Source organism: Haliaeetus albicilla, chromosome Z (genome assembly GCF_947461875.1).
Source record: "Haliaeetus albicilla chromosome Z, bHalAlb1.1, whole genome shotgun sequence".
Taxonomy (NCBI): Eukaryota; Metazoa; Chordata; class Aves; order Accipitriformes; family Accipitridae; genus Haliaeetus; species Haliaeetus albicilla.
Genome location: NC_091516.1, coordinates 67,513,050 through 67,538,785, shown reverse-complemented (window position 1 = coordinate 67,538,785; position 25,736 = coordinate 67,513,050). Strand labels below are relative to the sequence as shown.

Sequence of the window (25,736 nt, the reverse complement as noted above, 5' to 3'; positions counted from 1 at the left end):
GGTACAGCACCGTATAGGGTTTGTCTTTGCCCTCTGCAATGGTAAAACCATCATTAAAATAGTTCAGTTATGGGGTTCTTTTAAAGAAAAGTTAGAAAGGGGGTAGAAAAGACTCCTCAAAATGATTCTTGTACTGAAGATAATGCTTTACAGTGGGAGGCTTAAAGACTGCATCTATTCAGTTCATCAAAAGGCAGATTGAGCGGGGACTTGATTACAGTCTGTACGTACCTGCACAGGGAAAACAGACTGGCAGCTCGAGGGCTCCTTAATCCAGCAGAGAAAGGAACAGGGTGAACTAGTGGCTGGAAACTGAAGCCTAACAGATTCCAATGAGAAATTAGACACCATCTTTTGCTAGGGAGGCTAACTGATCATCTGACAAACTGCCGAGCCAGGCTGCAGGATCTCCATCTCTCAGATGAAGACTGGGCGTCTTCTGGAAGATGTGCTTTAGCTAAACACGAGTAACAGTTTAGTCAAACAGCAGAGGTCCTTCAGCTCGGCGGAGGAGAGAACATGAAATGCAGTCGCCTGCGATTCTCGGAAGGTTGGACTGGTGTGATCTGATGAGTCACATCAGCCTTAAGCTTTGGGAATTTATGGGTCAATAATCGGAATCATAATCGTAATCGTAATAGCAATTGCAGTTGCAACCGCAATTGCAATTGCAACATTAATATACTTTTTGAATTTTATGTTGTGCCTGAAATTTAAAGGGCCAAATCCTGATTAAGAGGCACAGCCCAGGCAAATGGGTTATCCTGTGGAGAAAGGAAGTAAGATTTGGGGCCACAAAAACTCTCCCTATTCACTCAAGGCCCTAAAGTGATATGGCTTCAGGACTGGGGTGAGATGAGGAGATAGCTGACCAGGTGCATTTTTGTCACATAAGATGCCCTGCCATTTTATGGTGTGGTGCCGCCTCCATAATCCCTGGAGGAGGACCACACTGGCACTTGAGTCTCTTGCGCTGCTTCTCTCGGTTCTCCAAATATGCCATTTCTGTGGAGTCTTAGCACCTTCACCTATTGCAGATGGAGTTTTCTGCACCCTCAGAGGGGTGGGCGGAAGGAATTACTCAGAGATACGAGCCCGTCATTTTCTATAATTTGTGAAAAACTTAACTGACTATGGCATTTAATCTTTAAAAAAAAATGGCTGCTTGTAAAACACCTGCGGTCAGGCTTTAGATGAAAATTTCACAAAGATGTAAAGTACACTAATTGTAACCTTGTGTACATCTTCTTCTCCTTGACCTGCTTGTCACCTTTTGTCTAATTAGCATCCACTGTCTATCAGCTTAAACATTTCTAAGTAAACTTTAATTCAACATATCCTGAAAACAACTCTGTGGAGATTATAATTTTAAAATTACAATAATTATGAATCTGAGTGCCCTTCTCCTGTAGCTTCAAGAGTGGGGCATGGATAAAAATCTTCACCGGGGCCTTTGTGGGAAGTTACCCCAAAGCTGTGGAGTGGACGTTGAATCACAGTGGAGTACATCATAGTTTTACTCCTCTTCTTCCTTGGAGCACCTTCTCTGGGGTGTGGGTGAGGGTCCACACTCATATTATCCCTACTGCAGTTTTCCTCACTTCCTAACAGGGATGCAGAAACCCCCAAACTTCCTCCAACTTGCTTAGAACTAAAGTATCATCCAGTTCTTTGCTCATTTTAGAAGAACTTAGGTGCATATTGTCCTGATCATTCTGTAACTACTCTAAAAATAGAAACTCATTGTACATAGCTGCAACACAGCACTGCAGATTTTGGCATTTGCAAAAGTATGTTCTAAGTAGTTGTATCTGCTATTTAAAGGAATCATCAACTTTTACTATGCACATTTATTTGCCTTTGCGAGCATTATTTTTTTGGCTGAGGTCTGGAAGAAGGTATCTTATTAAAAAGAAATTACACTTTTTCTCATGGTTTAGATGAAAATTGTCATGGTTAGTGTAAATTTCATTATTTTATTTTAATTTCTGTGTGCTGCACTTGAGGAAAAAGCCTTTGATTGTTCTGTATTCTGTGTATTTTCTTTTTATTTGAAAAAGTGTTTTCTTTGAACATTTTCACATTTTCTTCTTTTTCATATGTTTTTGTGTTTTTCCCCCACTGTTACTGCAAAAACAGCTACATAAAAAAATAAAGTTGTGAAAGAAAACTTCTGAGAGCAAACCAGATAAAAATATGGTGAAAACTGGTTTTCACCAGCCTTCAAGGCATTAGGATTTTGATTCTTGTTCTCATATTAGTCTTGAGATGTTGGCAATGTCATTGCTCCCAGAATTAGTTGCTGACAGTTCACCCCAATAGGATTACTTGCGTACTTAAAGTCAGGCAAGTGCAGAATTGTTTGCAGAACCAGACTCTTTAATAAGCAACTATACACTTGCCTGCAAGCGCATGGGATGAATAATGAGTCATCAGCCCTCCGAGGGCAGGGTAGATTGGCTCTGTGACCGTTACTGCAGAATGTGGTCAGGCACCAAAATTGCAAATGTCCTTTTCTTTTCAGTTTCCCCCCTCTTCCTCTCAGAGAAAGTGGGGCCCTGACATTGTGGCATTTCTTTTGTGCTCCGACCATCGTTGTTTCAGACACCTGTAGAAATTCTCAGAGGAGATTATGAGCAGTCTGGTTAATTCATTTTTCAGTTTGACATCCTAGTGCATCAGCACAATTGCTTTGTAAAAGGAAGTTGCCAAAACTGACTCCTCTAGACAACACCTGGAGGACATCAGCAACACCAGCAACATTTAGAAAATGCACAGTGTGGGCACACAGAGCAGGAAAACCAGCTCTAAGAGTATGCGCTTTCAGAGAGCTGAATGTGCCTGTGGGTGCACCTCTCCAGAAACATACATTTTATTGTCAAGGATGCTAACTGGGCACTGATGTTTGTGAGGATGATGCTCACTTCGTTATGAAGTGGAAGAGTGGTGGCTCACATGCCAGCTGGTCAGCAAAGGCTTTCCTCCCCATTTCTCTTGTAACTTTTGCAGTTTTCGTGACTATGGATTTAATGCTTTGCTTGAAGTATGACATGCAACATCCCTCTTCAAGTACCACAGCAATCAACTCCTCCCCTAACCTCTAACTTCCCCCGTGAAGTAAGAGATCCCCAAGATCAGTGCAACCTTAATGAGGCACATGTAAAATAAGAAAGCTTAGGTACGTTATAAATCAAGCTTCACTGCCCCAACCCCACCAAACAGTTGCTTGTACATATTACGTATCAGTAGGATTTCACACTGTTCTGTAATTCAAAGAAATCATCCAATGTAGAGTTACTCTTCTGGTTAAATGTACATCATAAATATACAGGATGACATGTTATACATGAGCTGATGCCCCAGTGAGGGTCTGTCTTTTTGCACTGCCAAATTTCTTGCTGTATGTCTGCAGTGACTTGGTGTTGCATGCGTTAAGCTGCCATTGATGTTTTACCTTCTACCTCCACAAAGGCAAGGCAAAGCCCTAACATACACAGCTCCCAGGTATGGCCTTTATTTGTAGTGGACCTCATTCTCTTTCCTGGGCTGAGGCAGGGTGCAGTGGCTGAAAATGGACTTCAGTGAGGTGGCACAGATATCTGCCAGTGGTTAATTAAATTAACGGTGTCCATCTGGATGGGTTTAACTCAGAATTTCCTTACATTTATGGATTGACTGTGGAACAACATAATTATATAAATCTGTTTTGATGTCCAAATCGAGGACACAGATATAATCCTTGACTACGTTACATAAACCCACAAATTTTCAATTAGTAGAAATGCAAGCCCATTTTTATGTTTGTAAAAAACCCTCTTTGCTTAATAAGCAAGTTCATTTTACCTGTGCCAAATACTTATTTCACATTTATAAAATATGGGCTCTGAAAACAGTCCTCTTTTACTTCAGGTACAAAATACAAATGAACATTCTTAACTCCTAGTCTTCTTGGGTTTTGAATAAATGTTGATCTCGCAAAAGGACAGAAAGCTGCTGGCTATTATTTTCTTCTGCTTCTGCTTTATGCTGTATTTAGCTTTATTCCTGAAAGTAATGGATTCTGGGCATGCATATTATGGCATATTTTGTTAACACATAAGACGAAATATCCTAGTCTTCAAATCACACCTATTGTAAGCTTTAAAAATTATGAATGCTCTGTAGGGGAGAACAATGTCTGTGCCCATTGCAAAACTTTCATTGCTGGTGAAAACTGAGCAAAAATTAACTTCACATCATGAAAGTGCAAAGCATATTAAGGAAATTAAATTATTTGCATCAACTCTGGCTATATCTGCTAAATATTTTCTAACCATTCTAAGAAAGAAAAACAGAAGGCAAACTTGCAATGAATAGAAACAATAATGGTCAGTAGCATGTATTGCATGTTTTTTGAATGGAAAGTAATTTATCACATCTGAAATAAAAGCTGTTTATTCTTGTGTTTCACTGTCTGTAACAATCTTTACAATTTATCTGTGAAAAAGTGAGAAACTGTACCACCATTAACATATGAATACTTGACACATCAAATTGGTTGTACAATAACAGAAGGACATTTGCTATTGGCGTATGCACACAGACAAAGCAGCCATTTTGGGGGGCGGCGGGGGGAGAAAAAAAATTAAAAATGAAATGGTGTGGGTGTTTAACCCGTTGTCTGTCTCTCTGGTTTCACACAATGACTTTGATGAGGACAGCCCAGCAGAGTGGCTGGAAATTCCTAAAATAAAAAAAAAATGCATGTGCAGATTAAATGCTGGAACAAAGATCATACGTGTTGAATTTGTATTCAGATGGTAGTGGATGAGATGATGCAAGTAATGCAAGAAACCGGTCTGGAATAAGCGATTTTGTGTGTTTTTTACATGTGCACCCTGGGTGGGGGGAGTACAGAAATGCGGAGGTTGTACAGAAATGAACCATTGCCTACGTACAGTTTTATTTCACGGCAACAGCACTGTGGGCCTTGGGTCAGATGTGTGAAACTATTTCTCAAAGAAGCTGCATACATAATTGAGGCCCTAAGAAGGGTTCTCAGTTGAAGTTGCCAGGCTACATTCATTTCAAAAGCAGAGCCATTTGTTATCAAATTTAAATTAACTCTCTCGGCACTGGATGTGTAGTTTAAACAGCAGCTTTTCAGACCATACTTGTTGTCTGAGGAAGGAGGAACCGTGCCTGCTCACTGACAGTAGTGTTATTTCACAAAGGATGGAAATCTTACCTGTATTTAGGCCTGCAAAGTGGTGATCTAAACAGAAGGTTAATTTCTGAGGGATATCTTTATGCTTTATTCTCTTTTAGAAGCCACAGTGGTCTTTTTTCTCCCATTCTTTTCTTTCCCTTAAAAAAAAAAAAAATTATTTCAGCTTTAATTTGGGAATAAATTAGTAAATCAGTATTTGCTGCTGGTTTTCTGCAAGCACACTGTGGCTGCCTTCGCCAATTTTTTTTTCAAATTTTACTTTAAATGAGGCTTCAAGTGTTTAAAGATACAGATTAGCAACTAAAGATATTTGTATTTTCAGCCCCACATGACCTACAACAGCTGGGTGTGATCCTGTAGACTTTACTTGCACCGGTAATCCTTACGGATGTAACTGCAATGTGACTTCCATCACATTCAAGAATTAATAATGAGAGAAAAGATTGCACTAATTGTTACAGTTTATTATTTATTTCCTTGAGCATCCCAGTGTGCTGTGTGCTTTCCGAGCAGAGGAGAGATGTTCTTGCCCTGGGAGTTCACATGGTTGTTACAAGCACCACACAAGGCTTGATGTTGCTGTCTCTTAAGTAGCAAAGGGCAACCAATAAAAGCAAACACCCCAAATCACAAACATCTATTCACCACATTAATCTGCTTTCACTGGGCTCATGTCCTCCCTGTGCTCACTTTCAGTAAATATTTTAGCAGCTGAGTGCCAATGGCAAGATATTTGTGGAAAGCAAATTTCATATCCTGAAAAGAAGTCTGTTTGTTAGAAACTCTTGGTGCGCTTTCTTGACAGATGTTGGACACTTCTGAGCTCAGCAGGAACATATGTGTGCTTGAAGGTAAGGTGCTTTGGCCTAGATAGTAGAGGGTCATTCCCTAACCCTCAATGAAATCAACCACCTTCGAAGGAAGATGCTCTGTTGTGTAGAAGCCAGAGTGATCATTCAAAACTTGACAGCCATAGCTCCAAAATAAAAGAACAGGTGCAGCAGCTTATGACTTCTCCAACCAAAGGCAACTGATGCCTTCAATGCAGGTTTTAAATATTGGTAATGAAGGCATAGGGTAGGAAAAAAAAACCCAACCCCAAACCTACCTTGCAATCTGCTCACAGATATGACAAGAGATGAAAAAATGGCTAAATTTATCAAATAAATTATACATCATGAATTATTTGCTCTGTGTAGCTTTAAATTAGGTTTACTCAGGCTAATCAGCAAAGATGTGCCAACAATTAAACCCAACAGAACATCCCAGTCATACACATAATGTGTTTGTGCCTGAATGTGTCATCATACAGTGTGGGTGTTTTGAGCAAGAAGAGAAAGATGTACTTACTTTTGTAAATGGTTATTTTTCAGTAAATTCTTTCAAAGTATTAAAGGTTTGATGTTTTAGAGCTTTTAGACCTGGATTTTTTACCCAATTTAATTTGACATTTCTATTTTCATTTCTCTAATAAATTGGAGCCCCTATCTAAGACTTTTACTATGATGAAGCTTAACACGCTATGCTAAATATAGTATTCTTAACTATCTGTGCTTTTCCCTCTTGAAACACAAGCTTAGGGCACTTAATCTACATCCCTTCATCAACATACGATGCTGATTTGTTAGAATCAAGTCAAGTCTATTGTAGCTGTTGACAGATATGCTGGCAAGACTGAATTTCATCTTTGTAGTCTCTAGGTTGAGAGAGGACTTTGTTTTAGTAAAGATGACAAGAATACTACCAAACACCGTGCTGCCATGTTAAAATGACTTTTCCCCCAAAAAGTGGACAAGCGGCATTTTATTATTCATATACGTAAAGATGTAGCTCATTTGTTTAAGCAGTTAGTAGGTGACTACCCCAAGTTGCCTGCCACATTAGCCACTGATCCCTTATGCAATCTACAAACATCTTCTGAAAAAGAGGAGGCAAAGATAAACTAATTAAAAAACAAGGAGAGTAAAATTACAGAGCATAACATTTACTCTTTGGTTTTTCTAAAGTAAGATATATCACATATGTGTGTCCCCACACAACCCTGGATATTATTCTAAAACTACAAACCATTTGCTTATTTAAAGCCTTGTGCAGCTAACAATACTACAGAGCTAGTAAATCCCACCGAGCACTCTTCGAGAATCTTGTTTATTTACTGGTGGAAGTGATGGACCATCCTTGTGTATCCATGACAACACTGCAACATGCCAGAGCAGGACTAGGTCTTTTCTTGCTCCTGCAATATGAGATTAAAAGTAAGAGGCTAAATCTTATTAAATAGCAGAAGCTTTTCAAAAGATAAAACATAAAGTTTATGGGAGCATATGATAGTTGTTCATGGTAATATATTTGTGCTATTTCAATGCTTTCGTTAGGTTCCTCTGTTGAGTGTAAATAGTACTGAATGGTGAACATACCAGGAAAGATAAAACTTTGCAGTTCCTCCTGGAGTTTGTAATACAGGAAAGTGATTCAACAGCATCAAGCCTGAATTGCTAAGAATATCCATTTTAAAGGGTATTAAAGTGGTTCATGCTATAATTTTTTTCTTTTCTTGAAAGGTGTTACAGGTTCTTTACTATTTTTCGTTCTCATGCCGAATGCTTTGATTAAGAATGTTACATGATCCAGTGGATTAGTAATGTAATTGCCTATTTATATTTACAAATCCATGCATTTTCTTGGTGCATTTGTGTTTGCTGTGCAGTTGATATGTTGGACTGATATGATTGAGTTGCAAATCATGTGTATGTGGTGGAATTTAGATACAAAATGAAAATTCAATTCTTTATAAGCCATTGTTTTTCTTACTGTTACTCTTGATTATGTTACCATTGCCTTGACAAAGGTTGTGCATTTTTAAGGTTTAGAAAAGCACCTTGAAAAGTTAAATCAAATTAATTCTGTGCAAACAAATCTATGCAATAAAGGAAGAGTTTCTTAGCTAGCAGTAATCTCCAGCACAATATTTATCTTCCCCTAACATCTTAATAAACAACACAGTAAGCCAAATCCTAGCATAGGTTTCTCAGCATTCATAGATTTAAATGACAAAGGATTTTGATTTAATACACCAGATGTCCTCCAAGTATATTGCATTTTCCAGACACATTAGTATTTAAGCTAATGTCTAAAGTACAAGGCTAATGTTACCTATATTCTGATCGCAGGAGAAAGAAAGTTTTCTGTTTTAATATCAAATGTATTACTTGAATCTGTCAGTTGATTCACTAAAATCGGAGATGAAGTCCTGAAACAATCAGTAAGCCTTAGCTGAGACCAGCCCATCACTGTACATTAAAAAATAAGGATCAGAGTGTGGCAGGTCTGGAAATTATACAGAAAACATCCCTTGAAATGGGTGGAGTAACTTCTTACTGGCTTTCAGAATAACAGCAAAATATTTTTTTTTTAAAAGGATAATAGGAAGAAATAAATTATTTCTGTGGTTTTTTTCTCATTTTCTATCCCATTCTCAACACATTATAATTGGTCATGTCTGCACAAACAAAACAACAATTGCTTGTTAAACAGCTGCTTCTGCAGGTACCTGTTCCTCGGCTAGAAGAGACACACAGGTCTTGGTCTCCTGTTGCCTGATTTTGATCATCATACTTCAGGGTAAGAGGGGATTGCTTACACACCTCTTGTTCAGGTGTGTGTCTATGTACAAACAAAAATGAAGCTGTGAATTTGGCGGGGGGGATATAATTGCTCTTATTGCTGTCTGGGTTAGCATTTACTTAGTCTATGAGGTCAGGAGGAACCTTGTGCTAATGGCACCAGTCTGACAATAATTTTCATTTTTAGCAGAGAAAGGAGGGGAAGATGGATCTCCCTCAGACTGGATAAGTGTTATTCTGCGGCTAGCTTAACTGCGTGGCATCTTCAGTGTTAGAAAAACAATATTTTTCAAGATTCCAGCTTTGATATTGGTGCCAAATTTCCATCCAAACAATGGTGCAGAAAATCATTTTTACAATACCTTTCTCCTTTTTCAGGTCAGGCTTTGTAGACCACCACTGTAGATCATCACAAAATATTTCTACGTTGTTGTTGTACAGAAATGTCAGCGAAAACGCCTATAAAAAACCCACAAAATAAAGGCCTGGTCAAAACAGATGTCTCTGTCTTCCCCATAAGACAAGGAGATAGGAATGGGATGGACGCCCTTTGGACAATGCTGGTCACTCTGGTATTAGCATGTAAATATTATTAGCATGTAAATATTTCATACAATAACATAAGTTTCACAGACAAGTAGTTTCACTAACTGACCTCTGATGATCCAGTGTGACTGGCTGTAAGAGCAGCCTGGTAATAGTGTTGGGATATTTCCCTCCTTTATGCTGATTGACCAGAATTTAGCCAGAAGGAAGAAGCTCTGAGTGATTTATTTGATTTTTACCGTTAGAGAGGAGTGTGTCTTTTTGGGGGACTGCAGGAAATAACGCTATACCTGTTGCAGGTAAGCAATATTACAACCTGTGAGTGATCTAGCCAGGGAAAAGGATAATTTGTCTTACTTGCCACTTCAGTAAGGTCCCTTACTGGAGTTTGTTCAGACTGCATAAAGTGCAGATTAATCCTCCGAGCACAAATGTCATTTTGGATTTGCTTGCTCTGCATGCAGACATCATTTTTAACATTCAGAAATGGCCAGAAGTAGGTTGGTCAGGGTGATCACGAACCCTTGGAGGATTTGCTTCCAGGTGTTTTTCCACCTAGCGTGAGAAAATGTGTCTTTTGGCTCCAGCGGATTTGGGATTCTGGTTAAACAAGAGTACAGATCTCGTGCTTTTAAGATTACTGTCAGGTTGGAGGGAAGACAGCTGAATGGGGCAGAGGCTGTTAACTAAACTGGCAGCAACTTCCCAACAAGTGGCTATGATGATATCGTGCTTTCCCAGTTTTGTTTTCACTTTAATAGGTGCGTGTAGCTTTTCGTTATTTGGTATAGAGAGTGCAGTTCCAATGCATTAGTATTTTGTGGAATGGATTCTTTCTTGTAGCTGAGCTGGGATATTTTAAAATCTTCTACAGCATCTATGAATTGCCCAGTATACTTTTGCACACCCTGCAGATATATGTTGTTTTATTTTCAGCAATGTTTGTCTAAAAATTCTTAATTGTTTAGCAAGTTCAGCTGCAAGAAGGGTTGATTTTATCAGCTATATTCATGCAACCTGAAATCAGATAGCCTTAGTGTGTTTGCACAATGACAGTAAATGATAGTTTGTACGCAACAGTATGCAATTTCAACAGTAGATTGAAATGCAGACAGGAAACCCATCAAAAAGCAGGCAGCAGATTAAGGGAGGAGTGAAATATGTTACAAACTAAAATTTAAAATAGATGTCTCAAAAATGCTTTCTGAAAATGAAACATATTTTAAGACAAGATAACATGTTATGGAATTTATATGAAATTTGAAGCCAAATTCCTGAAAACAGGCATATCGACATTCATGACAAAGCAATCTTCTCACAGTTCCTCTTTGCGTCTTCTCTCCATGTAAGACTGCACATGCAGGAAAGCATTGTGGAGTTCAAAATCCAGTTTCAGAGTGCAGTTGTGAACATCACAGCCATGCACATCAGATACTAACTACAGGGAGAGACATGTTAACCTCAAACTTAATTTAGCCCCAGCCTGAATTTCCACATCTCCCTTTATCTGTCTTTGCTTTACCAGCTACTCTCAGTCTGCAGCATCGTGCTGTCCTTGTGCAGTGCCCAGGGAAGGTACGTGCTCAGCATGGCCCTGGGCAGATTTGACTAAGCTGGACAACTTTGCCTTTCAGGGAGCTACAACACTCCAGCAATGCAGGGCCACTGGCTTCAAAACAGTTTCCATGACCTGCATCGAATGTCCAGCAGCCATTCTATTGCAATTCCATTGTTTGAGTACCCATAAAAAAAAAAACGAGAGAGAGAGAATGCTTTATTGAAATAACATATTGAGATTACATTAAAATTCAAATAAATACCTTAAAGAATAAGTAAGTTGACACCCTTACTTGCAACATATTTCCACAGATAGGCATGCCTAAGTATGGAGCAGTTTTAGGGATTACAATTCAAATGCAGGAATGGGGCAAAGTTCAGCTACTTGTACATAGAATGCTGTAAATTGTATTGTCTAAAAGTGAGGTAGGGCAGTGGGAGCAACAAAGATAAAGAAGTGGGTGATAAACCTTCATTTTCTATTAGTGGTGTGAACAAAGTTCAGAAAATAATAATTATAGAAAGAACTTCCATGGTCCACAGTTCTCTCCTCATCAAAATATTTTTACTGCTTGTTTCCTCAGTGTGAGCAATAATATCTTGTAAATAGTGGAATTTCTCACTCTTATCAACTGTATTAGAGCAACTTAGGGAAGTTTTACTCAAATATATCCTACTGGCAAAGTTCAGTGTAAGCTTTCATTATTCACTGAAAAATATAGTTAATAAACAAAAATTTTGGTAAGTGGTGCTTATTATTTTGTTTAATAACATCCCATTAGATAAAATGTTTTAAAAGACCTCAGCTGGTATTATGTGTTCAAAAAGCAAGAGAACAAAACAAATTTATTTACCAGAGTCCAGATGTTGTTAGTATGCACATCTGTAGTATTTAGATGCTGTTTGTATGCACATCTGTAGCATTTACATGGCACAAAAACATCAAAGAATTTAAAAACTTGGCTTGTTGGTTGCAATTATACAGTTGCAGATCTAGAACAAGTATAAAATCTCATATTAACAAGGAAATATGTAAAACAGTGATTTTCAGCTTACATTTTGTTTGTGGGATGATGTTACTGAATCTGCTAGACAGAGTCAGTGATCCCTTTTCAAAACTGGAAGCAGTCTAAAGATGATTTTGTTGATCATTGCTCTGCTGTTGACATCATTGACTGGAAACATAAGTCACAAGATGCTACCATAAATTGAGTTGCCATTACTAGCTCTGGGCACAAACTAGACTGCTAGCAATAGGTAAATCATAAAAAGATTTATAGATTCTATTTGGCTCAGATGACCATCCAAAAACATTTTGGGTGGATATTGGGATGAACCCACGAAGAGGTCAACGCATTTCAGCTGATGTGCAGGGGCCAGACTATGGACTTGCAGGGACTGAAAGAGGTTTCCAGGGCATCCAAAAACAACCAAAGGTTGATTGAAGCGGTTCTTTTCACTATTAAAAATTCTGATTTGCTTGTCCAAAGTACATCCTTGATGTAAGGGTACTGAGGTTAAGGGTGTCATACATGTTTTGCACGTGCTAATCTGATAGCTACATGGTTGACTATTGCAGAGGATAATCACAGACAAACCTGGAAAGCAATGAATTGTTCTGACTGACTAAGCATGTTTTAGAAAAGAAGGAGCTAATTACAGCTGTAAACAGTGCTACTCAAAACAGATCGGGGCAGGATATCTGCTTCACAAATGTGTTCATTAGGTTGCTCCAGTTTTTTTCTTTTCCAATTGTGAAAGACACTGCAAGTCCTTCACTACCTCTAAGTTCATAAGAGGTGAAATCTTATGTTCTTACATCTGGTGACATTATACCTTTAAGATATTGCCAAATTCTCCCCGTATTTATGTAAAAGTTGAAGGTTTTTCTTTAGAAGATGTTAGTACTTACTGGAGGCACATTTTAAATATCTTGTAATGGTCTTAGAAACCCCAAATATGCATAGCCAAGATCAGCTTCACTGTATAATGCAAATAACACCCTACAAAATTTGATAAAAAAGGATATCCAAGTAACTTTCACGTAAAAAAAAACCCCAAAAGCCAGTTTTCTGTCTTTCAAGAAGTTTCATAAGGACTCAATGTATCTGAATTTACATTCAGATCACTGCTGGTAAAATGTTATTTTTCCTTTTCTCAGTGCTTAAAAGTAATCTATGTGCAATTTTAGTTTATATTGAAAGTTTTTTCTTACAATTTTTTTCCCCAAAATTTCCTTTGTGTTCATGTTCTCTTTTTGGTCATGGAATACACAGAATTTCAGTAAGAAAAGCAATTTTGAACTTCACAAGCAATTTTTTTTCTTTTTTCAACAGATAGTTTTATTATACTAAAGTTACATTTTGTAGGAACGGTTATAGGAAAAATTTCTAAGTGCTTTGTTATATTTTTAATTTGGCTGACTGTATTTACAGAAGGATTCCTTGCAAAAGGATAAGGACGTGACTCAGTCAATTAGGATATAGGAAATTTTAGTTAATTTGCACATAATATGATTTCTTAAAAGTCATAGGACAAAGTGTTTGAATGTAGTTGCCTAGAATTAGGCAGCTAAAACCATCTCAGACCATTCATAACCAGTCTAATTTTAAAATCAGCCCATTCTCCCCATTTCCATTGGATTTGTAGAACATATTAATCAATTAGTATTTATGATGTTTAATTGTGTGACCTATTTACTGTACTCATAAGAAAAATTTAGTCCTGACCTGGCCATCTTATGAGACTCATGTGTTCTTAATCAGTTTAATTAGTGTGGACACTGTCACCAATAAGTGAACTCTAAAGTGGCTAATTGCTTTATCTGCATGTTTTCTGAATATATTCTGAATACTAGCCCAAGTTGTACTATGTTACAGTAGTAAGTCTAAAATACAGTGAACTATAAAGCTTGCAGAACATATTCAACTCACTGATTAACTTCTAAAACGTCAATACATCACCTGCAGACTGCAAGACCCAACATCGCCCCTAGAAGAAGCTCAGTGAAGTAATTAATGATATTGGTATATATAAGAGCACTCACACAGCTCTTCTTGCAGCTGTGACTTGGTCTAAGTTCAGTGCAGTTTTTCTTGATTTACCTCCCTCTGACACAAGGCTTCACAGTTATGTGACATGAACGTGTTATCTGCGTTAGTCTGAAAATAAATATTAGGCTAAGCAAATGTATAAAAATTTGTCTCTCAGACTCAGAGCTTGCAGGGTACTGATCTCCCTGAGCTGTCTTCACGTCCCATATTGGGCACGTTGTCTTCTGCAGCGTCAGATTTAAAATGCTTCACTGTACGACGCTTCATGCTTTGGTAACCTGCACACTCGCTGGCTGTTTTTTCAAGCTGTATGAAAGCAGTATGTATACATGGTCTATTCAAGCATCTCACATGATATGTCTGTTTAAAGCTATTGTTTTTCTCTATACCTGCCTATAGTAGTAAATTACAGCTACTCTTTTTCTATACAGTGCTCTTAAATATAATTATCTCTCTTCATTTTTTATAGGGGAAATGGAGTTTAGAACTGACTCTCGACACTTGATGCACATTTGGCAGGAGGCCAAGGTGAATCAGAATAAACATCCAGAAGAAAATGCCAAATACAAGAAAATATCAGCAACTTAATATGATTTAATACCAATAAAGTGGTTAAGGTTAGTGGAAACAGTCCTTGATCTTTTCTTCTTCTAATAAATTAAAAATGATTTTATAATACATTATAGCTCGTGTAGCTTCTTCCAGCTAGGGCCATCCATCACAGCCTGGGTGGAAACACTGCTTTCTCTCCATATGATCGCAGCCAAACTGTTGAGGAAGGTTCGTGGCAGAGGACAGAGGGTAACGAAGACCTGCACGCTCTGTTCAGGAGCCCATTCCTGCCATTTTCTACAATTTCCTTTGTGTTCTTTTATTGAAGCAACAGGTACCAGCTCTTGCTCTAACATGCACCATGATGCAGCCATCCTACCACTCCACACCTCCAAAGTGGTTTTGGGTCCCGGGATGCAAAGCCTGACCTTCAGCCATGCCTAGAAAAAACTGGTGGCACTGAGCAATGCAAATTGCCTTCCTGCACCACAGAGAGACCCCTGTGGTACCCACCTCCTCCCTCCTCTCCCCTCCTCACATTTGAGTGTTTCACACTAAGGAGTCACAGCAGCTGAGGTACGACCTCACCTGTGACGTAATTTCATTGCCTAAGCCCTCCCCTCTTTCTCATCCACTGCCTGACCCACGGTCGCTCCCTTCCCGGCTCAGCAAATCTGAACTATTTTATGCAGAACACAGACACTGTGGACTGAGGGGGTCTCCCACCCTGGGGCATCTGGTGGTTAGGCCACCTCCTGAGAGGCTGCAGGAAGGGATAAAGCTCTGTGAGGTGAAGGTGGAATGTCAACCTGTGTTTCCTATACTCCCGTTGAGCTACCAAAGAAAACATAGCAAAGAACAGGTGGGAGGTACTTCTGACTCCACCACTGGTTTTTGTCATGAGCGGTCCAGCAGATGTTTCCCTGAAGATCTCATGAGATGGGCAAAGGTGAGAAAGCCCAAAAGGCTACAGATCATAGTTTGGGTTGGAAGGGACCTTTAAAGGTCATCTAGTCCAACCCGCCTGCAATGAGCAGGGACATCTGCAACTAGATGAGGTTGCTCAGAGCCCATCCAACCTGGCCTTGAATGTTTCCAGGGATGGGGCATCGACCACCTCCCTGGGTAACCTGCTCCAGTGTTTCACCACCTTCATCGTACAAAAAATTCATCCTTATGTCTAGTCTGAATCTACCTCCTTTTAATTTAAAAACATTACCCCTTGTGCTATCACTACAGGCCCTAATAAAAAGTCTGTCCCAAACTTTCTTATAAGGCCCCTTTAAGTATTAAAAGATGTGAAGGAGACCCTTGGCTGTGTTGCAGGAGACTGTTGAGAACAGGCACGGTAAGTACCTGCAAGGTTTGGTGAGAGGCACCAAATTTTAAACTGTTCTCCTGCTTATGCATTTAAAAAGACATCTTACCTAATGCGTTTCTCAGTTAGTTGCCTCTGAAGTAATGACGTCAGTGCTGCTATGATATCAACACTGTGAAGAACAGTTGACTATAATTTACCGTATCTTCAAATGGAGAATAAAATCTAAAGAATTATTTATATTGAGTTAACAAAATGATCCCCAAAAGATACTTAAACTTCCATTTAGCTCATCTGATGTTTAAAATAAGGTGGCAGGCATTTATGTTCACACATCTGCTGCTTGATCTAATCACCACCATCATCATCATCATCATTGTCTCACATGAACATAATTACTCTTTATTTAATGTATAAATTTAAATAAAATGTGTAATGGCATTTTAACAACTGCTGGGAAGTAAATGCTTACTTTCCATAGCCTGGTTTAAATGATGTTAGCAAGTAAGTACACACTGCGTAAGGATGGGAACTGTGATTTTACAGAAGGCAGGTGTTAGAAAGTGAAAAACCAAGGAAAATTGTTGTCAGTTTGCCATAGAATTAAACACAAAACTGATCTGGCCTTAGCTGATTTTATGTTCTGTAATGAGCAAGGAGGTTAGGCTGGACTCACTGACATTTGCAGATACCCAACTTCATTGATTTGCTGTTTCAGATGAAAATCACACAAAGTTTGTGACTCCCGGCATCAAGATAAACTTAAAAGTTTTGGCTTAATTCTGTTTTCAAGCTTTTACACTGCAAGTGTAAAAATTTAAAAATTATAAATTGTGCCAGAAACCTGAATAAATCAAGAACAGTTATGGAGATGAGTCCTTCCAAAAGTCACTTCTGCTGCAAATGGAGCTGATGAATATCTGGAGCAATGCAGTGTATGAAATGAGACAAGCATTTCAGATGGAGCTTCCATAGGCAGATGTTTGCAATCACAGTTTAATAAAACTAACCACCAGTTGTAATGTGACAAGTAAAAGATAGCTCTCTGTAACATGTTTAACTGTGACTTCCCGCTATTCAGAGGCTGTCTTTTTTAAAAAGCACCACAATGTGTAAAACGGTGCTGTTGCTTGTAGGTTGCAGGCACCTCGCACTGTTTGCAGCAGTGCAGCCTTTCCATACTCCTGTGATACGGGGAACCAGGGACGACGTGTTTTGCAGTGGAACAATCTATAAAGAAGAAATACATGTGCCACCTAATTGAGACCGACTGGCTGATACCAAGACAAATCCTACACCATCTACCTGTTGTCTGCTCTTCACTGGAGCTGTGTAAAGCTACTGAAATAGTCATCCAGTTTTGGGGTTGTGCACTTCATTTTCTTTCCCTGCTAGAGAAAAATAGTGCCAGATGCTTAAGATGGGATAAACCTACATCGCAGCTGTGTAAGGTGGGAAGGAAAAACATTTTCCATTAAAATCCTGCTAGTCAGGAAGTGGAGCTCTTTGCTTCGAGATCTTAATAGGAAGTTAGAAAAGGTAAATTATGGGACTATCAATGTGGTGTGCAATGATGGAAGATCAAGAGAGAACAGGTACTGATTTCACTCTCACTATCTGTGTTAGAGGAATGCTCCTCTTGCCTTCTTTTCCTGTGGGATTGATGGGTATTAGGAAGTAGTCTCAGTGCAGTTCCCAGAAGAACCCGTTTTTAACTGGGCTTGCAGGGAACCACAATTATCCCCTCGAACCTTCAGTGGGCAATACCAGATATGTCATTAAGAAGGTTCCACTAATATTGAGGTATCCCTGCTCCCTGGAGCAGCGTCCAGAGAAAAACAACCCCTTAAGGCTACGAGGTGTGCTGCCTGCACTCCTGGCCACTGGCTACCTCTTGCTAAAGAGGCATTAAGAAAACTCAAATCAACATTCTTGATCCGTGCTGAAAATTGCATGATGTTCCACCATCGCTGTGAAAGAGGCTATTAGTTCTTCAAAAGCTACTATATAATTTCATGGAGACATTTCCCATTGCTGAAACACATTTGAATGAAATTAATTTCTGAATAAAAAATTAACTGGAGAATTTAATGGATGACACCAGGGTCAAAGTTTGGCATTCTGAATTCTCTTTTTTTTTTTTTTGCTTTTTTAAAAAACCATGAATGAAAACATAGTTCACTCCCACCCTCTTTTGTGTATCTTTTTGTTAAGTATCTATATAAATGAATACCTATGAAAATGTTAATGTGATTATCACCACCATCAGAAAATGTTTTCCACATCTTAAAACCAATTCTTTTTTCTTTGCTTTTCTTAATAGCTGAAGTGGAAAGTCAGTGCAGAAAGATAACACCTTAGTCATGGATCATTTTGTTTGATTTCTGTGGAGAGAAGCGGTTTGCTTTATGGTATTTATCTTGTAATGAAGAGTTAATGCTAACTTTGTTTTGTTTTGTTTGTTTTGTTTTGCTTTGGTTTACAGATGAGGTATCTTAGCTGCATTGCGTAAAAGCACTTAAGATGGATTACTGAATACTGGGAATACATCTACAGTTCTTAATTTTTTGGAAACAAAATATGTTAACAGCAAAAAGAAAACTTGGTCTTTATCTGCATCACGGAATATTCTGAAGACATTAATTATTGACAAACTGTATAGTGAGATGTGCAGTTTGCACTGCTTTGGGGCCAGGGAGAGTTCTGCTTTTGGACAGCACGTAGCATAAAAAAAATCCTTGAGAGGAGGCACCACAAGAGTGTAAAATAAGTAAAAATCTGATTCTCGGTTTACTTCTAATTTTTCTTCAAGGATTCATCGATCATCCCCAGCTTTTGAACAAATCGAATAAGGCACATTTAGCACATGCACTGTTTCTCGTGCATGCAAAATTGCAAGGTGTGTGTTTCTTCATCCTGGAGTACAGTTCTTGAATCCTGAAGTTAGAGCCACGCAGGGAGAACCTGGAGAGTGCTCAGAGACTGCTAATTTATGTGCATCTTCAGAGATATGCATTAACCCATGCAGGTCTGAGTACTTGACTGGGTTCTTCAACTAGGAGCAAGTCTACTGAGCTGACACAGAGTTAAACTAAATGGAAGATGAAAAAGGTTCAAAATACCCTTGAGATGCATGTACAACCACTGCACCAAAATTTTTATTTATTTGCTTGCTTAGGATTTAACAGTAACTTTTACTTAGGCCCTTTCATTATTCACCTATTGCACCGTGTACTGGAAATGCAGCTCTTCTGTTAAATTCCTATTTGCTTACTTTCTTGCTTGCTTGCTTTCAGCATGGGCCCTAATGGACAAATAAGTTAAGGACACGGTTTCATTCTAAACATATATAAACTTCAGAAACATGGTGATTTACAGGCAGTGAGAATTTTGAAATGGAAATCAACAAGAAAAGCTATGATCAGTACCTAAAGCATGATTTTCCTATTTTATAATAATTATAAATTATAACTTAAAATTAAAAACCAATTTGTTTCTGTGAAATGTGGCTATGTATATTTCATTCTTTAAAGGTTTCTTAGAGAACTATCTATCTTCATCTTCTCTACAAAATTACTGTTTTTCAAAACTTCCTCCTTTATCCTTCTGTTTCTTATGCTCAGCAATAAAATTTTAGCTTTATATTAAACAAAATGTAAAATTCAATGAAAAAAACCCTTAAACCAGTTTCAAGTCACTTGTATTTTTATTGCTATTTTACATTAATTTTATGATTATAGAGTTTAGCTTTTCAGAAATCCTGTAGATCTTCTGGAGGCAAAATCTTTGTTGAAATTGCATTAAACAAAGATTATAAAACTAAGCTGTGAGATTAGCTCTGTGTGTGTGTGTGTGTGTGTGTGTGTGTGTGTAACACAGCGCCTGATCATTTTTCATGCCATGTCCTGCTGGCTATTCAGAACACTTTTTCCACCAATACAACATAACTTTTGGTTTATGTAATGCATATGTTTTTCCCAATTTTCTACTATCTCTTTGGTTAAAGTCCTACTTAAAATCTTTAAATTCTTTTAAAATTCCATTTCTAGGGCTTTCAGGAAGTTGAGCTGATGAAAAGGCTCCTCTTTTTGATCTTGATCTATTTTAATCTGGGTATTACGGTTATGGGTAAAGTCTAAAGTTCTGTGCAGCACCATCCTGTAGCGATAGAAGAATTAAAAATAGCACAGCACTACTTACTTTTAAATAAAGGGGTTTTTTTTAACATTTGGAAGCACACAATATATGACCACAACATGCTCATCACTGTCATGTAAACGGCTCTGAGAGCTGTGAATTTATTTCTGTGTATCACAACTGTTTTGGAAACAGTATTCAAATCTGCCTGGTGGCAATGGTGGAATACAAGGTGCATTTGGCATCGCTTCTTTGCAGCCAGGGCAGAGCTAATTTCTGCTCAGCATTCATTTCAGAGAGAAATGAAGCAGCGTGGATTTTCAGTGGGTATCAGGCCTGACAGCCTTGCTTTCTTACACCTAAATTAATGAGTGGAATTAATGGTTGGCGTACTGAGCAAGGTGCGTTTAGCTGCAGGTCCAGCTACATTTCCATGCGAGTGACTGTCGAGGATATCAGACAAACTGCAGGTCACAGTCAGGAAAAGAGGAAAATCTGCCCGTGGACTACCATCCTGCTTCCCATTAACTCCGAGGCGTTTCCCTGACCTCTAAATGCTCGAGCTAATGCCAACACAGTGCTGAGCAAGGAGTAAACTGTGCTGGCTAAAGGGCTGCTGAGTCTTCCTTCCACTTTTGAAGAGAGAAATCAAGGACTGAACTGTGACTCTAATCTATACTGCCTCTTCAGAGCATCTTTCATGGGAGCTCATTTAACCCTGCTTGCGCAGGAATAATTCATGGGATAAGTGAATCTCGCTCAAGATTTGAAATGGATATTGTGCAACAGAAAGCAAAAAGGCAAAGACCGCAAAATTTGGACCTTAAGTGTATGCATACAGTAAGAGTATTTGAGGGCAAAATTAGTCCCGCTTTGTTTAACAGAAAGCCAGAAGACAGACAGGTATGGGTCTACAGCACTGATCATCAGCCTACTAGGAGGATGAAGGCAATACCACCAATATCAAGCAACATGCCATCATGTAGCCGTAGAACTTACTTCCATTTTGTGCCATTCTGCCATATGAGTCAGTCCCAAACCACTCATTTTTCATTTTCCTGATCACTGTTGTTTTCAGCTCTGTGCCAGTGGATTGAAGAGTTAATAAAATTTCACTGCTACAAGAGGTCATTTCACAACTAAAAGCAGCAATTTGAAGTAGGAAATGGAACAAAAGCCAAGGACATGTTTAATGAGGTAGTATTCTGGATGTATTCTCTGAAGAACATTTGCAGAATTGTTTGATTGCTTTAGAGCATGCAGGAAACAATAAGCCCAACACAGCACTAGTCTTGAGTCTCACAGTTGCATTCAGCTCAAACGTCACCATTCCACTTGGAATTACAAATAAATCTGATACTGAATTACCTAATATCATGGAAATGTTCCTGTGTATTTTGCATAGCAAAATGCTCAGAAAACCAGCGCTTTTTTCAGCCTAAACATTAAGAAGGTAAGACTTGAATCTGCCTATTCATATTAAAAAAAATCGCAGACTTCGCCAGTCTTAAGATTGGTGAACAAGGTGTCTTTAAACAGTACAGAACTGCAATTTAACCACATCTCACACCAGTTAGATCGTTACATTTTTGTCTTCTAACAGCAACTGTAGAAGAGTATACTTAGAAACTGTCAATATTACATTGTATTGATTTTATTTAAAAGAAGCAGGCTGGTGTAACTGGCTTTGCATGTCAATGTGTGGACTCCAGTGCCTACTACTCAAGGACAATGCTCATCTCAGCTTTTAAATTTCAGCATGCAACATTCAGAATTCAATCTTTGGTCCGATTATTCTTGGAAAAGCAAGAAATCATAGATATCTAAATGCATTGGAATTGACTGTGCTGCTGGAGTGTGGTTTTGTGTCAATCGTGTTGCCATCAATGGGTGCCAATCAAATCAGATATCCTAAAGAGCAGCAGAAAAAAAAAAAAAGTAGATGGTAGTTCTTTTTTTTTATTATTGAATACCTCCAATTAATACAATTCTTCAATTGATTCTTGGCATTCTTCTTCATTTCCCACCACACTAATAAAAAAAATTATAAGCTCTGTTTTTCCTACACCCCTCATGGTGCTGCATGGATGCTATACCTTGAAGTCAACATACAAATTCTATGGGACAAGTAATGGTGGGAGGCAAATTCATTAGAGGGAAGAAAACAGAAACATGAACAAACTTTTAAAAAGACTATTAAAAAAGTAGCTTATGTGATTTTTTTCCCTGCTACATTTCTCTTGATTAGGTTTTTGTTTTGAAAGCTTAAGAGGTCTCAGTGCAACTCAGTTTTGCCTCCTGCTTGACACTGCAGTGAGACTACAGCATCTGTGGTACTTTGAAGCTTTAGCTAGAGAAATGGTGAATGTTGATATCTGAACTGGATAAAAGCCACCAGCCCCTGTATCCCTTGACTCCTCCAACATCTCAGATAAATTGTTTCAACCAACTGTCTAGTACCTCAAGGTAAATTTCATCAATGCTGGTGACTTAAACCCAAGTAACTTAACCTAAATCCTCCCTAACCTGCTCTTTCCCTTCAGTAGCTGGAATTTTGCCCTTTCAACATGACTGCTGGCCATGACAACTGATTTCAGCCAAGTAATGACTGAAAAACAAAAACAAACGAAACTCTTTTGTTGCTGGAGTGTCATTAGTGTATCTTTCTTTCCCCTGAGCAGTGAGTCAACCCTTCCTTTTCTCTTCTGTCTCACTACTACTGTTCTTACAGAACACATTCCAGCTACCTTTTATGTCCCTGGTGACACCTGAACTCACCTTGTGCCTTAAGGACACGACAACAGCTTCTAGTGAGTCATATCCATCTGGCGTTTTATCCTGTCTCCAACCAAAGTCAATAGCAGGTGTTTAGGAAATAGCATAAGAACCAGGTAGCTGTGTATTAATTTTTGTCAGCATCTTGTGGTGGAGGAACATCCTGACCAAGAGGTTGCATCCTTGCATGTAATAGTTCTGGGTGGATTTCCCCAACTTCTCCCCTCATGCCCAATGAATTTTCCCCATAATTTAAAGGCATTTTTAGCATACACAATACTCCTCAGTAAATTAGCAAAACTACACACTGTCAGAAATAACCTCCATCAGTCTATGCTGAACCTACCACACAAGAACCTATCCAATGTATTCTTACTATTTATCAGTTTTCTCTTTCTGGTCCTTGATTCTCCCATCTTTTGTCAATTTGCACTTCTCTAGGATGTGCCAGCTCTTATGCCTTCTTTATGCTTCTGCGTAGCAGAGTTAACCCAACTAAAGCTCCATTTTGGATGTTGACACCACTAGACTTCATGTGCTCTCTTGTGAAAAGGTTTGGGTTTGATGAGGCAGCATCTTCCAACTCTCCTTCTTTTCCCAAAACTCTGAGTGAAAAAGGAAAGTTGCAAAAATTAAGAGCATTTTTAATTGTAACTCAGTGTTGAAACAAGAACCTTAATTTCCCTTTGACAATTATCTCCATATGGAGTAGATGTCACCTGTTTTGCAATCAGAATGAGAGGTTTTTGCAATCAGCTTGCATTTTGTAAATCACTGCTGAAGCCACAAGACGAGAGAACAATACCTCATGCAAGTGAGGGCAGTGGGTTCAGAAGAGAGATACCTTGAATAAACTTAGAGATGTCAGCTCAGGGTTTGACGCCGATGAGCTCGACACAGATGAATTTACCCAATGAAAAAAGAAATTTTTCCATATTCAGCTCCATGATGCCACAAGAAGACAGCTATGAGCAACAAGCCAGTAGTGTAATGCCAGCTCACCGAGCAGGGCTGAAGTGAAGGCGTGTTTGGGGAATCAGAGCCAGCTGTAGCTGTCAGCCTGAGCACAGGGCTTTCATAGGGGATGTTTATAGGTAGACACAGATGTTTCCCAGTCCCTGGATTTCCTTGAACACCCAATAAGAAAAGAAAAAAAAAAAGTCGTTTTTGTCCTATAACTGATTCTATATCCTCACCAGAAATAAGCAAGCAAATCCCAAACCAACATGTCTTTTCTTCATTGATCCAAAACATGTGTTCTCCACATAAATAACAGTTTCCTTTTTATTATTCATTCCAGCTGAGTGGACTGCTTACCTGGCCACATAAATGTCTTCAAGTGGATAAAAGCCACTTACTTAGCTACAAACCACATACTTTGTAAGGAGAAATGAAGGAAATTCCAGGAATAGTTTACAGGCAGAGGTTGTGCTCCTACGGTTATCATTTTAAGGAGGATAGTTATCTGCTTGGTTTTGCATCATGTCCCCAGGCATCTCTGTGTGTGCATATGTAGGTATTAATAAATGATAAGTTTATAAACAAGTGCATGCGTGCCAGCAAAAGCATGTGTGTATATTTACATATGTGCTTATGTATATAAAGTCAATTTTTCAGACCTGGAAGTCAAGAAGCTATGCATCTTTTTTTAATTGTAACATCAGTGCAATGTCCCCTCGTTTGCACATGCAGTTTTGTAGACATAGTTGATGCAGTTTAGACCTTTACGTTGGGATTAATCTCTACTAATTTGGGTTACCAACAGTTAGGCATTATCAGTTAGAGAGAGGCACCTCCAGAAATCAGAGTTCAAAGAGGTGGGATCATTTATCATCTGGATGCTACACAAGCACCTTAACAGCTTGCTTAAATTGGATGTCTCACTTCAAGACAGTTAAAGTTAGAGGAAACAAATCTTTCTGCCAGCTACTTGATTGCTGTTAGACAGCTCAGGAAAATCATCTGAGTATGCAAATAACTGGACAGAAAAAAATGAGAAAGCAGGGTAATATCACTTGTGCTCTGGTAAAAACATATTAGAGAACTGCAGAGTCCAGGCAGAGCTGGATTTCTGGCCTCCTATAACATACATGTGTTGCAAAATTGCACACAATATATGTTTTCAAAATCTGTATACAATACCAGCTTTCCTTTATGTGCATCTGTTGCCACGCCCATATTTAAGCAAAAGGGAAGAGGTTTGCAGGTAAAAATGCCACTGTTGGTTTTAATGGGCATAAACACCCAAACATGATCCAGCACAAATGACTGGAATTGTTAAAATGTACCCATGCCATGGTGTTTGGCATCTTCAGACTGCCAGTGTTTATGAAGGAACTAGGAAAAGTGCGGAACTGTTAAAATCTTGTAGGATATTTTCCTTCACCAAGAACTACTTTATTAAGAAAATATTTGAATATTCTTATTTTAAACAAACAGTGTTGCTAATACTCCTCAATATATTAAAAACACACATCAGATAGATAGAGAAATAATTAAAATGTGCAATTCAAAGAAACAAACACCCCTCTCAACACTCTGTTAATTAAATTTTAATGATGTCCAAAAATACACAATCTTTTATCTAATGCTTTGGCAGTCTTTCAGATGACTGAATCAAGAGAAAATCCCAAGTCTTCCTTTCCAAATGGTGGGAAAGCAAATGTTAACCTGCTGTGAGAAAAACTAGTCCTGCACGTCAACATCACCCATTGTTATATTCATCAAGAAAGCTTCAATTCCAAAGCTCTTGATCCAGCTCTTTTTATAAACACTCAGTATACAACACAAAACAAAAATAGCTAGGCCATTACCTCAATCATCAATGATCTTTTAAAAGACAGATAATTTAAAGTATCTCACCCATGGAAGAGAATTCTGTATTTACAATCATTTATATTGCTACATAGAAATTAAGAAAAAGATTTCTTCTTTATCTAGGTATTTAGACTGTGATCATCAGTGTG

At 38.5% G+C, this 25,736-nt stretch overlaps 2 long non-coding RNA genes across 12 annotated transcripts in view; one reads left to right on the top strand and one right to left on the bottom strand.

The window, feature by feature from the left end:
* LOC138683935 (uncharacterized) overlaps window positions 1–19,849 on the top strand; it is a 130,260-nt gene extending 110,411 nt beyond the window's left edge. For 4 of the 11 annotated variants that reach the window (XR_011323423.1, XR_011323424.1, XR_011323421.1 and 1 more), the window contains 2 exons: window positions 14,458–15,489; window positions 15,817–19,849. This is a non-coding gene — a long non-coding RNA (uncharacterized lncRNA). The remainder of the gene's footprint in view (window positions 1–14,457; window positions 15,490–15,816) is intronic. The other 7 variants (XR_011323422.1, XR_011323425.1, XR_011323427.1 and 4 more) reach the window with 7 other exon arrangements.
* Window positions 10,864–25,736, bottom strand: part of LOC138683937 (uncharacterized) — a 33,727-nt gene continuing 18,854 nt past the window's right edge. The window contains exons 2-3 of the long non-coding RNA XR_011323434.1: window positions 13,982–14,096; window positions 10,864–11,068 (exon numbers count right to left, since the gene is read on the bottom strand). This is a non-coding gene — a long non-coding RNA (uncharacterized lncRNA). The remainder of the gene's footprint in view (window positions 11,069–13,981; window positions 14,097–25,736) is intronic.